Here is a 17,985-nt window from a genome sequence, read left to right as displayed (position 1 = left end):
TGATTTATTATTATATGATAAAAACTATACTAAAAGAAGAGAGAGAAGGATTTCACTACCAAGGCTATGCTAAGAATAGAAAAGGAATGTGTAAACTGAGGTCTTCTCAGACTGAGACCAGCCGAACAGGAGTTCTGTGATAGGCTCTCAATTGCAAACAGTTTGACGGGGCCAGTCACAGACATCCCCCTGTTGCATTCCACAGCAGCAGATAAGAATTGTTTACAGTTTGTTCCTGAGGCCTCTCAGCTCTCAGGAGATGAAAGATCCTAAGTAAAGGATTTTACATAAACCATGTCGGTGACACATGCATGTGCCCACTGATTCAGCAGCTGGACTCTCTGCTCCTCAGAACAGCTGCAATTATCCCCAAGATGATGTCAAGGGGCAGGGTGGGGTGGCAAAAGTAAGGAAGGTGGCTGTATGGCCACCTGAGAGCCCTCCCTGAGGATGCTGCCCTTAACCTGGGCTGCAAGGAGAGGTTATCCCCGTGGTCCACTGCCCTCCTGCTCCAGACTGCCTGGCCAGGGGGGAAGAAGGGCTGTGCTGCAGGCAAGCACATCTGGCAGGCAGCTCCAGTGGGGTGAGATTGCTCTGGGACAGATGGGACAGCAGGAAACTTTGCTGTAACCCCTCACCAGTCATCCCCTCTGCCTTTGCTCAATCTAAATTTGGTGGAACTGATCATTTGCGTGAGGGCAGATATCAAAGCAAACTTAAAGCCTCAGGAGGCACTATAGTTGCACTGGCTAAGAACTGATTTTGGCAAAGCATGGGGCTTTCTGGAAAGCGGAGCCAGGAAATCGACAAGTAAAGGGCCATGTGATTGTTGCCATTGATCCTTCTCAGTAGACATTTCATTACATCACTATTTTCCTAACTAATAAAGGTCAAGCTGTATTTTTTGTTATTTTAGATCTATAGTTTCTCTTAAATTAAAGGTATTCTTAAGCCAAGAAGTAGCAAAAGGAGATTTATTTGCCTTACAGATACCACAGCAAACTTAGTTCAGAATTGAAAAAACAAGGAAATCATTATTTTCCCAGCCTCCTTAAAAAGGGAGAAAACTGTGAACAAGAAGCCAAGATTATTAGCAGGCAGAAGAAGAAAAAAAACAACAAAGCAAATTGAAGAACAAGAGCAATAAGAGCCTTTGTTCCCAGGAAATCCTTTTAAAGAATTGAGGAGACTCCAAGCGATGCAGCTGTACTTCCTGTGACCTGCAGCGCTCAGTTTGGGAACACTGGGAGGGTCACAGCCTGAGGACAGCTCGGTACAGTCATGCTGAACACACAGAGAGCTCAGCACAGGAACACACGCACACAGCTCACACCAACTGGGACATGCAGGGGCAGGGAAACACGCAGCTTCGGAGCTGTCCTGCAAAGGGGACCTGCTCAAGTCACATGTGGTAGCAGGATTCTCAGGACTCAGGGCTGGGGCTGCTCAGCCCTTAGCAAAGGCAGCTCCAGGGGGACCTTAAAGCACCTTCTGGGGCTACAAGAGAGCGACTTTTGACGAGGCCATGTACGGACAGGGCAAGGGGAATGGCTTTAAACTGAAAGAATACAGGGTTACATTAGAAATTAGGAGGAAATTCTTCCCTGTGAGGGTGCTGAGGCCCTGGCACAAGCTGCCCAGAGAAGCTGTGGCTGCCCCATCCCTGGAAGTGTCCAAGGCCAAGCTGGACAGGGCAACCTGGGATAGTGGAAGGTGTCCACTTGGCAGGAGGGTTGGAACTGGGTGTTGTTTAAGATCCCTTCTAACCTAGGCCATTCGATGACTCCTCTAGAGCAGAGTAGGCAGCAGCAGGAGACAGCAAAGCTCTTTAACAACACCCAGTAAACAAACCACCAGCTGGATACACACACACCAACCTTGCTCCCAGGGTCAGGTATTTGTAAGAGAAATACCTATACATGATAAATTCAGTTCATGATGAACCACGCTGCATTAGCAGGATTCTTGCAAGGAAAAAACATGTGGAAATGATACAAGCAGGTATCCACACAATCACACAATACAAATAAAGCATACACAGCCCCAGGAACATCACTTGATGTATTATGGACAGGCAGAGCCACTTTTGAGGAGAGATGAACTTTGAATAGCCGTGCAGCAGGAGGGGAGAGTACACGCAAAGGGAACGACAGAACAGGAATGCTAAACTGCTGCAGGACTTGGATAAACAGACTGATTACCAGAGAGTTTGTCTGCATTGAAGAACTTGCTCCAGCACTGTCCCTGACTTGCCCTCCCACCTACATCTTGAATTTGAGCACAACGCTTAACTTCACTTGGCAGGAGACACAGGCAAATGTTTGATTAAACACATTTAAGCAGTGCCTAAGCACCACTGCAGGCAGCCAACACTCAGGGACCCCAAAACTCTCCAAGTATTCCCCCAATATTTTCAACACAATTCCATCATACCCTGTGGACAAACTCAGAAAGCAACACAACATTTGTATACATATTTTTATGTGTTTGTTTTAAAAGTTTACTGTTGTATATAATTACAACAGAGCTTTCAGACCCCTTGGCATCCTTAAAAGCACACCTACTGCTATCCAGAGCAGCATTCTTCCTTATAAGGATGCCCAAGATCGTTCATGTTTGACTCATTTGAGAGGGACCAGCTCCAGTGGAACACACAACTGAGAACACCTTTCCTCAGCCGCTCACCACGGGAAGAGTGGCCAGATAATCATTCAGTATTTTGGGCACAAAAGCCTTTCACTCCTTCACTGGAGTCAAGTTCAATATATATGGGTGAGATGACTAGAGCTTAACTCAGTTCTAAAGGACATCAGCATGGAAAAAATGGGAGGAGAGGCTGCTGGTCCCTGAGGAACAGGAGGGGGAGGCAACAGTTATGCTTGCCTATAGCAAGGAGGCATTTCACCACAACTGAGACCCCTTGAGCTGGAACCCAGCCAGAAAGACCAAATAATAGCCCTTCTGCTCACAAAACCACCCCTGAATTTTGATTGTTCACAAGCTGTCTGCAACACAGTTTTAAGCTCATTTAAAATACAATGAGGGGAAAATTTCCTACTTCTTATCACTCAGAGAAGATATTAAAGCAATGTTTTCTTCATTCCCGCTTTGCCAGGGTTTCATTACTCATTTTCCAGCTTTCTTCAAAACTGACAAATTTTAAAGTACAGGGGTTTTATGTGTAATTTTTTACTTTGTCCCTGCACAAGATGTCATTAGAAGTATGCAATATTTAAGCTCTGCATATGCATAGATATGAAGATTTTGCTTTTACCTTGATTAAGTATTTGCTTTGTTTCTTTAAATCACACAGCTTGTGTCTTTTACAGGAAATTAAATTAACACAAAGTATCTTTTAATAATCATAAGAGCTTTCCAGTAATTCAATTTGCAAAATGACAGACCAGCATTCTGCATAACAGTAAGCAGTTTATCAAGCTGTTTTGACAGCAGATCTTGTTCAAAGCCTTGTCCAGAAATGTAACACTACCTCCTACTATTCCAGGCGTTCAGTGACAGAAAACAGTTATGAAGACACAGCAAAGCACAAGCTCTTTCTCCACAACAATAAAATCTGGAAGTCTCTCTCCCTACCAGCTACGACCCAGCTAAGCTGCAGCCAGGATCAGCCCAGTGAAGACAAGTTAATACCGACGTGCTTTATTCTGTGTTCCTGAAAACAAAGCCAGCTCTGCACTGCCGGAGGCCCCAGCCTTGTGTAGGAGGGAACCTGGCGGTTCCACTCCCAAAACCTGCACGAGGTCTTGGCAGGGACTCCTCAGCACAGGTAGCTCACAGGATGCACACACCAGAGGAAGAGATGCAGGGAAAGACAGTATCAAGGTATGGAAAAGACTCAAAACCACAAAGTAGCTAAGAGGGAAAGGCTGCTACATGTGTGTGAGGAAATGCCCCTACCAAACGCATAAAACATGGCCAGGGCCAGCAGCCCAAACCACAGGAAAGGTCTTGCTGTGACACACTGACCTCTTCACATGCCACTTGACTGGCAGTGCCTCCCCAAAAAGCGTTGCTTCTGCTCAGACATGACTTTTGTCTGTCCTCATACAGCACAAAGGCTTCAAGAAGCCAGACAAAAGCCCTGATAGCTGGAAACAGTGAAAATAAGGAAGGCAACTTACCCCAGCCTCAAAGGCAATGAGTGGTGGAGTTAAGAGCTCAGTCTGGCCCCATCCACACAGAAGCAGCTCCAGCATGAGCACAACTGGCTTTTCAGCAAACGCTGAAACATGGAGCATACTCCAAACAAATATTCTTCAGGGCAGAAGAAAAACAAAGATGCATCAAGTGAGACTTATGGGATAACTACTTTCACTCCCGGGTTCATGGGCTTTAGCCTATTTTTAGTAAGCTGCCTTTGAAGATGCCAAAATAACATCTCTCCTCCTCTGTACATACACAGCTGGACATGAATCCCCACAGCCTGGCCAGCAGCATCTGCATTCAGCTTCACAGATGTGAATTGCAAGAGGAAGTCTAGAGGGGAAGCCTCTTCTTTGGAATTCCAAACACAAGCAGTTAATATGGTCCAAGTGCCAAGCAGGTGCCAAGGGCCAGGTGGCACTGCAAACTGTCCAGAGGAGCACAGTTCAAGGCCAGAACAAATTCATCTGCAAAATTACACTGGTCCATCTCTTGCCTCCACTGCTCCCAGAACACCTTCCTGAGCAGGCACATCTTTGTACACTTTTTCTTCTTTGAGAGGCCTAAAATCCTCATTGGGAGAAATCTGTCCAAAGACACAACTCTGAAGACACAAGCCAGCAAAGCCCCATGACTCTGGGAGCTGTCTCTGGCTCCATCCATGGAAAATCATTCCAGCCTACGATGGCTCCTTAATGCCACTACTGCTGGGATGTCCAAAACACCCTCAACCCCAGTGCTTGGTAAAGGGGGCCAGAGCCAGAGACAGTCCCAGCAACATATTTTCACACTGTCCTGGGGAATGCCAAGCTTCCCTTTGAGAGTCTGGCCATTAATCAACCTCCAGCATTTCCTGAGCCCCAGCAGAGGCTCTGCAACAAGAACAGGGCTATCACCCACCCACTGGAAAGCTGCGCTGACCAGACTGCTCTCCCCTGCCTTCCACATCCCTGCCACATGCTCCATGGCTGTGGAGCACCAGGAGGAAGCTGGCATACAGACTGGCATACAAAATCCCACCATGTAGGCAATGCAGCTCCAGTTTGGCCCACACTAGCAGGACACACAGCCTGACTTCTCCCTCATCCACAGAGAGGAGTTTGCAGGTCCACAGATTCACCTTGAGCAGCCCCCCAAAAGATTTTTAGTTACTTTAGTTCATCTCCAGCACTCCTCTGCCTCCCTGTACCCACAGTCCCCTCCCAAAAATCTGCCTCATTTCCCACAAACGCCTACACAGCAAGCTTGGCATACTGGCTTGTCTTAAAACCTCATCAAGCCTCAAACAGGGAAAGCCAACTTTCAGAGGAGGATTCATGCTTGATTTTTCATAGTCTCAAAGCTATGCCACATGTTGAGTCTGCGCTGTAACCTCCTGTTTATCAGGGAACAACTAACAGTTTCATTTGGATTAATTTCATGTATGGCTTCTATCAGACCCTGCAGAACCTCTGGCTGCCCTCATGCTTCTGTATAAACACCAACAAAATCCAGGCATGAGGGCCTGATACCAGAGGAAAACATCTGCCTCAAAACTCTGCAGCACAGGCAAGACAGGAAGGACTGAAGGAAGGACACCACAAATTACAGCACTCTGAATTTCCCTGTGTGCCTGTGGGAGGGCAGGGACATGCACTGAGAAGATGGACCCTATGGCAGGTGGCACTGCCAGCTGCAAAAGCCAGCAGGGTCCCCTGCTCTGCAGCAGCTCAGGTGGGGCTCTCACCACCCAACAAGCCCAGTCCAGTGCCCCTACATTCCCTGGGGGCCCTGTTTCCTTGCCCCTCACTTCCACGGCCAAGGACTTCAGCAGCAGAAACCCACCATCCCTTTGGTACCAGGGTGTCCTCCTCCCTTCCCCAGCCATACCCCTAATAGCTTGCCCAGACAAAATGGACAACAGGACAGGCATCTCTAGACCACCACTGGGTCTCCATCCCCAACCACCTCTCTCTTCCCAAAACACGTGGCAAGTCAAACAGTGCAAAGTGGAACTCTGACTAGAAGTAGAAATGGTACTTTCATTGGCTCTAAGGGGTTTTTGAAAAAAAATAGGAAAGCACTCCTATTTCTCACTCTGCTTCCAGCAAGTAACACCTCACCCACAAATGGCTCAACATCCTAGGGCAAAGAGACCACAAAGTAAGGCTCAGAGGGAAGGTAGTAGGACCCCATTCCTTATTTTTAACACAGACAGAGACAGACCCCCTGTTTTGCTCCTAAATGCACACTCTGCAGGAGCTGAGTGAACACAGCTTGATCTGAGGAACGGAAAAGTTGTTCCTCTCCATGTGCAACAGCAAAGCCAAGCCTAATTACCACAGCCATTGGAAAAGTATATAGAACATTTTTAGTACAAAGAGAAATTGAGTGCAGTATCACAGCCAAATTCCAATTTAGCATCAGCAGTCCAGCTGGATACACTGTCCTAAACAACTGAGTGACTGATCCCAAGCTACCACATGTGCTGTAGCTTCCCTACCCTTTTTAGTTATAGAATGAGCTGAGTGGGGAGGGACTCACAAGGATCATCAAAGCCCAATTCTTGGCCTGCACAGGACAGTCGCAAGAATGCCCCCCTGCACCTGAGGTTGTTGTCCAAACACTCCTGGAGCTCTGGCAGCCTTGGGGCCGTGACCATTCCCTGGGGAGCCTGTTCAGTGCCCCAGCACCCTCTGGGGGAAGAACCTTTCCCTGATATCCACCCTGACCCTCCCCTGACACAGCCCCAGCCGTTCCCTGTGTCCTGTCCCTGTCACACAGGGCAGAGATCAGGGCCTGCCCCTCCTCTTCCCCTAGTGAGGAAGCTGCAGAACTGCTGTGAGCTCTGACCTCAGTCTGCTCTTCTCCAGCTGAACAGACCAAGTGTCCTCAGCTGCTTCTCATGGGGCTTCTCCTCCAGGCCCTTCACCATCTCCAAATCTCTCCTTTGGACATTGAGAGTTTCAAATCCTTCTTATATCGTGGCTCTCAAAACTGCAGAGTCCTTTCCCTCCAAAAGAGGCACAGATATACACCATATACACCAGCGTATCAAGGCAAGCTACAGAAACATCCCCTTGTTCCAACTCCTTCTGCATGTCCAGGTGCTCACAGTCACCTCAGCCCTGCCTAAACAGGGCAGGCCCAACTCTGCCACTTGTTTTTCTGCTGCCATGGCCCAGAGTGAGGCACGCACACACCCCAAGCAAACATCTCTGTTCTGACAACTGCATTTCCACATCAGTGCCAGGTCCCACCAGGAGCAAAATTACTACCTAGGACAGCACAGGAAAGAGTGTCAAACAGCTTCTCTGCATAGAAACACAACAGGGAGAGGCATCTGTTGCAAGAAAGCCAAGCACACAGCAATTGTAGTTTTTGTTCATCATATCTCTGTGGTATTTTCACTGGTGAATGAATAAATCATCATTTACAGCAAAAGCAAGATTTCCAGTTGGAGGTTATTTACTTTCACCTCCATAACAGCAGCCCTGGCAAGCCAGATGATGTGCAAGCCAAGCAGCAAGTGCTCACATGCTGGGAGCTGTTCAAACAGGAATAATTCAATCTTTTTGTAGTCTCACCCTAGCTAATTTGCCACAAGCTGTCTCTTTTCAGATGCTACATGAAACACGAGGAAAAAACCAAGCTGGATTAAGCTGGTCCATTTACAATCAGTTCATTTACAGAGAGTTCAGGTCAGTTCATTTTCTATGTAAAACAAATTCATTTTTTCAGCTTCACAGGGTTTAAGGAACAAAATTTTATTGCAGTAACCAAACATTGCTCACCGGGCAAGCTTGCAGCGATTACTTAACTAATGCAAACAATTTTCAGTCTGCGTGCAAGGAATGCATGGGATAATTCCAGGGCACTCTCTTCCACCAGCATTCTACAAGTATTTTTTGGTAGCTATGGAGATGTTACAGCCTTTTTCATTTTGCTGTCATAACTAGACAGCTATTGATTTCTTTGCAAAATTCCTTGGAAGAGTGGGGAGGAGTTTCAAGCACGGTGAGGTCTGAGAGCAACAAGCTGAAGAAAATTTAAGAACAGATTTCAGATGGAGACATCAGCCCAGGGGCTCCTTGCAAAAGATAGCCTTGACCCTGATCCTGCTTTGGTACATCTGCAAAAAAGGAGGTAACCATACACACATATCACATGGATTGTCGTCCAACAAACTCCGAAAGGAAAAACATTTCTGGCTACCACTGCCATCACCCTGCAGAAAAGGAGGTCCTCCCCAAGGCCAGGCTGTGGTTTTGCTCCAACACAAATCTCTCTGGAGGAATGGAGGGTCTTCATCCTCATAGTCATGCTGAGCTACAAGATGTTTCCCTCTCCCTCTGAGCAGGTCACATGGAAGTCTCATCCCTGATAAGCCTCGCAGGTAACCAGTGCCTCCTCTCCACCCCCAGCAGGCATTACAGCTTTGTGATGGATAGGATGGACAGCTCTGCATTTCACTCTCCTTCCAACAACAGCCCAAGAGCTTGCTGTGAGCTCAGCAGCTGATTCTGCCCAAAATGATGCCAAGAAGTGCCTTTCACCTTATTGACCCTTTAAGAGAAATCATTCCTGCATATGCAGGTTTAAGACTGCACACCATGACAAGAGGAGACATAGAGAAGTCTGAAACATGAGATACTGACCTGGAAAACCTGTGTCACACAGATAAGGACATGCAAATAATAATGGATTTAGGTCTCGCTCAGAAACTCCCTCAGTAATGAGAACAACAGATCAGCCTCTGAACAGATAGTTCCCTTTGGATAAAACAGAAAGGAAAGGCTGTTCAACGAAAACATTTTTCTTAAATTCACCTTAGACCCAGCTACAACAATGGAGCCAGAACCTGTAGAATTATCTCTACCACAAGCTGCAGGAAGTTTACCAGCACCACCCTGAAAATAAATCTCAATCTTCTCATCTCCACACTGTGTTTACAGCCTCATGACTGCTCACCAAAAGGACACTGAAGCTCTACTGCAAACGGAAAGAGACCAAGATGCTGCCGCTGCAGAACAAACCCACGGCTGCTCTGTCCACCTAATGGCTATCCAGAAATGCAGCCACATCTTCAATGCTGCTTTTTTAACTCTTGTGAAGGCCTGAAAGGGGGGAAGAATTAACCATCCTCTAAGCTCCCCAGGAAGCTGGCTGAGGACAGCCAATGCCACGGGAAAGCCCCAGGACTCACCCCAACTCACAGCCAGTTGTTCCCAGATGTTTCCACCACCCCAACACTGCCAGCAGCATCCCAGCATTAGAGCAGTACCACAAAGCTGGTCACACCAGCCACCAGCTGCCAGCAGCAAGCCATGAATGAGACTGTAGTGTCCCCATGCCATGGGGCACAGTCCCAGCCTCAGCCACTGCTGCTAGATGGCTGCATGCCCCCACCAGGGCACTGGGGAGGGAGGAGGGCACATCTGCACCCCAAACCCAGCCGCAGTCCTCCCACTCACCCAGAGCAGGGCACACACCTCTCTAGGATCCTTCACCAACACAGGCTCCAGTCCTCCCAAGGAGGGAGGCAGGGAGTGGTGCAACCAAATTCCTGCTGCACATCTTAAAGATAGTCCAGAAAATACAGTTCTTTCCAGCACCATGAGAGATTGCAGTGGCCCTGTCCAGCACAGGAGGTCCAACACCAACTCTACCATGCGTGGGGAAACCTCTGAGAAGATGCTTTTGGTTATGACCTGTTAGTTACATGTTTCACATCCAAGAGAAGATAGACACCAAGGTAAGCCATTATATGCTCCTTCTGGAGAAGAAAACAAACAATAAACCAAACAAAAACTGTGTGATATAGAAAGAAAAAATCCAGCCTTTCTTTATAAAAATACAAACACCAAATTTTTAGAACCAATTTAATCTCAGGCAAGAAATATAAATATATATTTCTGAACTTTCCCCTGTGATGTTTCCTTTACAAACATAACAAATTAGAAGTGCTGTCACAAATTAAACCAGCTTTGGTTAAATGGAGGGGAAAAAAATGCTGATGGCTCTAAGATCCAACTGACAAGCCTTTTCAAGTCTGCTCTGATGCAAAACCAACTCCCCAGGGATTTAAATTAAGAGTAAAGAAATATTTTCCTTGGCTTAATCCTGGTTTGGAAGCAGGACAGAGGATACTACAACAAAGCCAGCACCTGAATCCACCAGCAGCCACCCAGCTGCCACAAGCCTTTCCTGGAGACCAGCTGCTCAACACACCCCCCCTCTTGTTCAGCAAGACCCTTGCTCCACTGTTGCCACAGCAGTGGGCAGCGTGCCCTTGCTGCTCCAACACCTCCTCCTCTCCCTCTCTGTAGGCCACTAATGCCATGACACTGCCTACAATGCACATCCAGGTAAAGGAGAACAGACATTTAAACTTGTATCTTGAGGGAAGTCACTAAGAATGGCTACTTCAGCCTCCAGCTGCAATGTGGAGATTCCCCCTTGCAGCACAGAGGTCCTCAGGGTGTAGATCACACAATGGGTTTGTCAGCTGTGGGATGAAGCACCTTGCTTTTTCTGGGGAGGATAAAATTTCTGTCTGGTTCTTCCAAAGGAAGCTCTGTGTACCATCCCTCCCCCACCCATGAACAAAAGTCTACCAGAGATGCTTCCAGTGCACAAGGGAGAGCAAAAAGGTTGAGCATCAAGGCCATCAAACCACCACCTCCGCCATGTTTTCCATCTTGGAATGCAGGTTCCAGCACCAGGAATGTTCCTTGTTCCCACACAGCCACAGCCTCACCCACACCCCAACCCTTGCCTGCCCCAGCATCCTGCACACAGCAGCTCTCAGAGACAGCACACTCCCCCCTGAGGCTGGGGATGGACAAAGATTAATCCATCCTACTTTTAGCACAGGTCGAAAATCTAAACCAGGAGAACAGAGGAGATGGATGCTTCGAAGACAAAAGAAAATGTTCCAAAATCATGCAAAACACAACCACACAGCTGACATCTAAGAGTACCTGCTCATCTCACATTGGGAAGATCCCAAGGCATTTGCTCCCTTTCCCTGCCTCCACAGCACTTTTTCCATAGGAGCAGCCCACCTGATCCAAGCCTGAGAACAGACTCTGACAGTCTTCGTATGACCAGAGAGATTTTTACCAACCTATGGCAGCTGTGTAAGGACATGGCAGAGCTGCACAGAACCCAAGATCACAAGGGCTACAACCACGTGAGATCATAACTATTTTCAGAACACACCCACAGCTCAGGGTGTTTTAACAAAAAAGGTACTCTTCTCACCTGCTCTTCAAGACAGACATTAATTAGCAGCACTACACTCTGCAGAGCTTTAATTTGATCCTACAGACATCTTCACATGCCAGCCTCATGACACCCAAAAACATGGAGACCAGCCTTCACACAGGATGCAGGTCCTTCTCCCCACCCCCTATACTCTGCATGACCGGGGCTAGTCTAAATAGCTAATTTCCCTCAACAGTGCTCACACCTTTCCCATGTTTCACAAAGGCTGTATTTCTGTCAAAACTTCTTACATGGCTGTAGTTAGTGAGTACACACACTCTAGAGAGAAAACGTGAAGTCGAGATTCAGCAAAACAGCTTTTCTGGATTACTCTCAACTTTTTGGACAGACTCAGCCCACGAAACACAAAGCTGGGAGAGAACCAGGCCCCCGTGGCCATGCCTGCTGACAGAGCAGATGGACAGCTGTGTGCACATCTGCCACAGCACCAAGGAAAGGAACTGCCCTCCCTCATCCCCAAAACAGATCCTGGTGCTGATTGGGTAAATGCATGTGTGTTCTTGTTTCTGACCTCCATAACAGAGCACAACAAGGGAAAGATTTGAGAACGAGGAGGTTTGCGGGATTGGTTGTTTGGCAGTTTGTATACTTTTGCAGTTATTTTACAGTTATTTTTCTGTTACCAACTATAAACTGTGTGTGTTGTATCTCCCTTCACAACCACTGCAGTGCCCATGAACTATCTGGGGATAATTCTACACTGACATATAAAACATACCCTGTTTTTCCCTATGCTTTGCTTCAGAACGGATCAGTCTGAGGCAAGGCAGGGAAGACCAGACCATTACACTTCCCTCTTATTTTGATGTGTCTGTAACAAGGCAAGAAAGCAAAGCTCTTCTTCCAACTCCATCACATTTGGAGCCCTGAGAACTGTTGGATTTAAAAGATGCTGATTCACACTAGTGGTTATCAGATTTTTCCCATCTGTGACACAATTTGACAGCTGGCTGGCAGCACAGAGTTCTCCACTTTGGAGTTCAGATGCTGCAGCAGCCGGCTCCAGGCTCAGCCTTCAGTTCTCCACTAATACTTAGGGGAAAAGCCCATAAAGAGAGATGCAAGTGCAAACTAACTTTTGCATCAGCACACCTGACCTCAGCCTTTTGTGCACAGCTACCATTTGGCAAGGGGATTTTATTCATGCAAGAGTTACAACACTGTGCCTGCTGGAACAGGGATTACCATCAAAATGTAAGCCCAGGGCTGCCTAAAGTCACTGGGTTTGTTATTCTTATTTCCCCTCAAACATCACAAGCCAGAGACTGCTGAAGTGGCCTCTGGTGCTGTTCCTTGACACAACTTGCACTGCTTAATGAGACAGAGGCACAGAAGGGAACAGGAGCATCCTCACCTTACCACAAACAACTCCCCCCAGCCAGCAGCTCTGGTGAGGAGCTCTCTCCAGAAGTATCAGCTCTGTCAGCACAAAGGGACCGGATTCACAGCCAGCAGATACATTGGTTTGGCAGGCTGGATTACACAGCCCAACATTTCCCCAGTTCTCCACCTGTCTCTGTCACTGCATCGCTGGGCAGAGTGGCTGCAAGTGCCCAGCAGAAAAGGACCTGGAGGTGCTGGTCAACAGCAGCTGAACATCATCCAACACCTGCTCAGGTGGGCAAGAAGGCCAATGGCTGCTGGGCAGGGTCAGCAATGGTGTGGTCAGCAGGAGCTGGGCAGTGACTGTCCCCCCCTGCTGTGGGCACTGGGGAGGCCTCGCCCCAGGGGCTGTGTCCAGTTCTGGGCCTGGCACTGCAGGATGGACATTGAGGGGCTGGAGCGTGTCCAGAGCGGGGAACGGAGCTGGGCAAGGGGCTGGAGCACAAGTCTGATGAAGGGAAGCCAAGGAGCTGGGAAAGGGGCTCAGCCTGGAGAAAAGGAAGCTTGGGGGGATCTTCTGGCTCTGCACAACTCCCTGACAGGAGGGTACAGCCAGGGGAAGTTGGGCTCTGCTCCCAGGGAACAAGGGACAGGACAAGAAGAACGGCCCCAAGCTATGCCAGGAAGGTCAGGTTGGACATGAGCAGGAATTTCTTCATGGATAGGGTGGTGAGGCATGGAAGGGGCTGCCCAGGAAGGTTTGGAGTCCCCATCCATGGAGGTGTCCAAGCAAGGACTGGATGTGGCACTCAGTTCTCTGGGCTGGGTGACTAGGTGGGGATGGGTCAAAGGTTGGGCTCACTGACCTTGGAAGTCTTTCCCAACCTAACAAATGCTATGATTCTATAATTAATGATAAAGATGACCCGGGGGGGCAGCACCCAGAAAGGTTTTGCCTACAATGGGCTGCAAAACTTGTATCTAAATATAGTTTCACTGAGGAAAGAAATCAGCTTTTTTTACAATTGGTTTATCTTAGCCTTTTAACAGAAACAGAAGGCCAGCCAATGGAAAAAGGAGAAAGTTTTAACCCAGCACACAGCTGTACACTTTCCTTGTGTACAGCAGGGGTCACAGAGGAACAAAGTGCTCTGGAAGCTAAAGAACACCAGGAAATTGTATATGCCCATAGCAAGAGCAATACACAGCCTGAACAAGCAGCTGTGAATCCAGTGTGGTTACCGAATTATTAATTGAAAATTCCATCCTTTAAGCACAAATAAAGTACTATTTTGGCAGCAAGCACTACTAGAAAAGTAACAAACAGCCACTGTCTTCGGTATGAGCTGAGTCAATACACAGGTCCATTTGTGAGAGAGAGGAGGGGGAATAAAAAGGAAAGAATATAAAAAATGCATCATTCCCTACATCTCAAGGTATTTTCCCAGCTAAGCACCCTCCCTGGGCAAAGAGAGAGCCAAAGCTAAGATCCCACCAGAGACCTACAGAGAGATGTCAGGACTTATCATGATCTCTGCTGAACTCACTTCAAAATGGACACACACAACAAATGCAGGGAACAAACACATGGCAAGAGAAATACTGACCTCTAAGAGAACCACGTTTTCGTTCTGGATTAGATTCTGACTTTTCCAAACACAAAGAAAGAGATGTAATGTAATCTGGGGACTAGCACAGAGCCTTTTCCGTGCGATGCAAAGGTTAAAGCTTGCAAGCCAGACATCTCCAAAGGGTTACCTGTGATTTCTGAAGCTGTCATTAAATAATCACCTTGTCTTCCCTCAGCCAGAGTGGGAATTTATAGTAAATGTTAAATAAACATGTGGGCATAAACACCAGCAGTAAGCATGAGGCAAGGAAACAGCAGTTCACCTCTCCTGGGCTAGATTCAAAAGCGAAGTCACTAATGGGATGACTAATGGGATGTCACAATTACTAATGGGGGAAGGGGTTTACTATTCAGCCTAAGTACAGGAAGGTATTAAGCAGTTTTACTGATGAAGGTATTAAGTGTTTTTATGTATCCTTATTGCACAGCTGCGTGCACACGTTCCACTCAAGAGGAGTGAACACAACAAAACTTGCCTGAACATTCCAATAAACCTGTTCCTTGCTTCTGTAGCTTTAGAGATGTGGTCTGGCCAGGCAGAAATGGTCAGATCATAACTGCACACTTGAAAGCAGCCACATAACTTCAGTTTTGCTCTGAAGCCCTGACAATCACCAAGGCAAGCACAAGAAGCAGCTGTCTCAGATACACCAACCTAACTTGCACATCACCATTTAGCAGCTGAGGCAAAAGTTACCAGCATCTCCTTGAGGAAGGGCATGCAAATTCAGCAGTGGAACAGGAGCTTTACTGACCACCCCTAAAACCACAGGATACTCTATCACCCACCTAAATCCTGCCTAATATTTGGCTCCTAGCTTCTCTGTTGAAAACTACTGCAAAACAGCTGACTCCCCAGTCAGAGGCATATGGAGGGTTTTGCACTCCTTTTGAACCACCTCAGGAGTCAGGGATGTGTTTTTGGAACATCCGTCCCAGATTTGGGATCTGGGCCCGTCTCTGTGCTCCCTCCACCTTCCCAGAAAAAAACACACAAAGCACAACAAAGAAAATCAGTCAGTTCCTCCAAGGGGTTCACAGCAACTCCCTTGTGCTCAGCAAGCCAAAGGCCCGCTTTGATGCAATTGCAGCAATAAGAAAGTGACTAAACCTTCGCTGGTTTCAAAGCTCTTCAGGGGAAGGATTTCCACTTCATTGAAAGTGTTCCTTTAGGTGGGGAAAGAAACGTCAGAGAAGCCCCACTTGGATGGATTAAGGAGACTAAACCTCCTAAAGGACACTGCACCGAGCACCTCCTCACTCACAGCCCTGCCTGTCCTCAGGCCACCCTGAGCTGGCCAGTGAGCAGTGACCAGACTTTGTCCTGCTCATCACCAGGGACCAACACGACCAGCCAGGCCGGCAGCACCACCTGGGAACCTCAGTCTCCTGGGAATGGCTGTCATTTCAGGAATGTTAACAATTACCCTCCTGTTGCCAGGGCTCACAGGCAAAGCCTCCCCGTGCACCTGCACAGACATTTCCAGCAGCACCCCTCTCCTTCCTGCAGTGTGTCACACTGCCCTGGCAGCACAACCCAGAAAGGAAACAGGACTCACATCTAAATAGGAAAAAAGATGAAATTCACCACGGGTCCTGCCCCGCGGGACAGCCCTGGCTTCAAGGCCCTCCACCCTGCGTGTCAGGGACAAGCAGAGCCTGGATCTGCTGCAGACACAAGTGCACAGGACAAAGCAACTTCTACATCCCTCAGCACAACTCTTACACCCAGATGCAGCAAATGGATGAAATCCCAGGGCTCAGGGCAGGAGATAGGCTGCCAAAGACGGAACCTGCTCCGCTCCCGCTGCCTTCAGGGAGGAGAGAAACACCAACTTCACCCTCCTGGCATGGGAACATCAATCCTCATGTGTGAGCACCACAGCACACCACTGACAGTCCTGTCACTGCCAGCAGCTGTCCTCTGATACAGCTTTTCAAGAAGCTGTGCTAAATCCAAAACTCCACTGGGATGGCTACTAAGCTAAAGTAGGGAGTGCTCTGGCTCTTCATTTCTTTGTGATCTGAAGAAGTTCAGAGGCCAAAATCTTTGCTGCACTTGAAACAGAGAGTTTCTGCTTCCCAGAACACCTCCCAAACCAACCTGCCATGCTGCCTCACTGAGAGCACCAGTTCTACTGAAACCTCTACTACACCCTTCACAAATGGAAATCCGCAAGATACAGCTGCTCCCTTTAACAGAGGCAATAAACGCCGAGCTGACACTCTGGGACATCTTCCTCCCCAAAGCTCCACGGTGTAAGCACGGAGAATATTCCCACTCCGTGACCCATTTCTGCCGTTTACTTTTTGGAATGCAGCGACACTTGTATTGCTCAACGTGCTGCCGGTGCAATCACACAGAGCCGAGCCACGGTGCTGCTGGCAGCGCCTCTCTCGGGCCACAATGACGAGAGGAGAGCCCGCAGAGCCTCTGAAGGCTCCGCACAGCCAAGCCCAGCCTGAAACTCTTCCTTGCGCTCCTCACTCACACGAGGGAGCACACACGTGTCGCAGCACAGCCAAGCGTCGAACAGCAAAGCTTCCCTTCCCCTTCCCCACCCCCAGCAACAGCCACGGAGGTGTAAAGCAGCTTCTTACAGCTCCGGCTGCACCCAGCCACGGTGCGAGCGAGCACAGCTATTTCAGCTGGGAGAAATCACGGCTCCAACAGAAACAGACCTGGAAAAAATAATTACAGGATGTAAGAACCCCAGGCCTTAAATCAAACCACATTTGTTAGCTCTAGATAAAACTCATAACTGCACTTTCACAGCACCAGCGCCTGAAGCGTCCTACTAGAGCCTGAAAAGATTAAACCGGAGAACGCCAACCTCCCTCCAAAACTTCCCGAAAAGTTACGTCAGGTCCAGCACAGAAACAAGGCACAGAAGGTCGGCAGCGCTGAAAGGGAGGCAGCAGGGGGACAGGGACATGCAGGGGGAGCAGGGGGCTGGGACACGGCACGGCGACAGGGACACGAAGCGGGAACAGAGGCTGGCGGGATGTGGCGGCTCAGCCCCCCCGCTGTCCCCCTGCCCCGGGCACACGCGGCGCTCCCGTCCCCGGGCCCGGGCCGGCTCCGACCCCGCTGCCGGGGCCCCGGGCCTTGGCGGCGGCAGAGCAGCCGCCGGGGCAGGGCACGGCGGGGCTCATCCCGCCGGGACACCAAGTTGCCGCAGTCGGCTCCGAGCGCTCTCGGAGCGCGTCCCGCGAACTTCCCTTACCTGCGGCAGAACCGCGCAGAGCCCTCCGGGCCGGCCGCGCCTCCGCCGGCTCCGGGCAGCCCCAGCCGCCGTCCCGCCCGCGCCGCTCCGCCCCGCTCCGCCCGCGGCCCCGAGACCGGCCCCGAGCCGCCGCTGTGCCCCGCCCGGCCGAGGCACCGCCCGCCGCCGCTCCAGGGGCCGGCCATGAGGGAGCCGGCGTGGGGTGGTGCGAGTGGCTGGGTTCCCAGTGCCCCTCACGGACAATCCCAGCATCGCTGAGGGTGGGAGAGACCCCAGAGATCATGGAGCGCAGCCCGTGAGTGAACAGCACGGCGCGATCCTCACCCTGGTACCAAGCGACACGTCCAGGCTTTAAATACCCCCAGGAACCGG

The 17,985-nt window shown here is 49.2% G+C and overlaps 1 protein-coding gene across 12 annotated transcripts in view; it reads right to left on the bottom strand.

Annotated features, from left to right (window-relative positions):
• Positions 1–17,704, bottom strand: part of PPFIBP1 (PPFIA binding protein 1) — a 104,897-nt gene extending 87,193 nt beyond the window's left edge. For 9 of the 12 annotated variants that reach the window (XM_030238203.2, XM_030238208.2, XM_030238206.2 and 6 more), the window contains exons 1-2: positions 17,614–17,704; positions 16,988–17,068 (exon numbers count right to left, since the gene is read on the bottom strand). The gene's annotated coding sequence lies outside the window, so the exon portion shown is untranslated. The remainder of the gene's footprint in view (positions 1–16,987; positions 17,069–17,613) is intronic. The other 3 variants (XM_050970214.1, XM_050970208.1, XM_050970211.1) reach the window with 3 other exon arrangements.
• Between the last annotated feature and the right edge of the window lie 281 nt (positions 17,705–17,985).

Source organism: Serinus canaria, chromosome 1A (assembly GCF_022539315.1).
Source record: "Serinus canaria isolate serCan28SL12 chromosome 1A, serCan2020, whole genome shotgun sequence".
In the NCBI taxonomy this organism is placed as follows: Eukaryota; Metazoa; Chordata; class Aves; order Passeriformes; family Fringillidae; genus Serinus; species Serinus canaria.
Note: the sequence above shows the minus strand (reverse complement) of the source record. Positions and strands in the feature narration are given on the sequence as shown.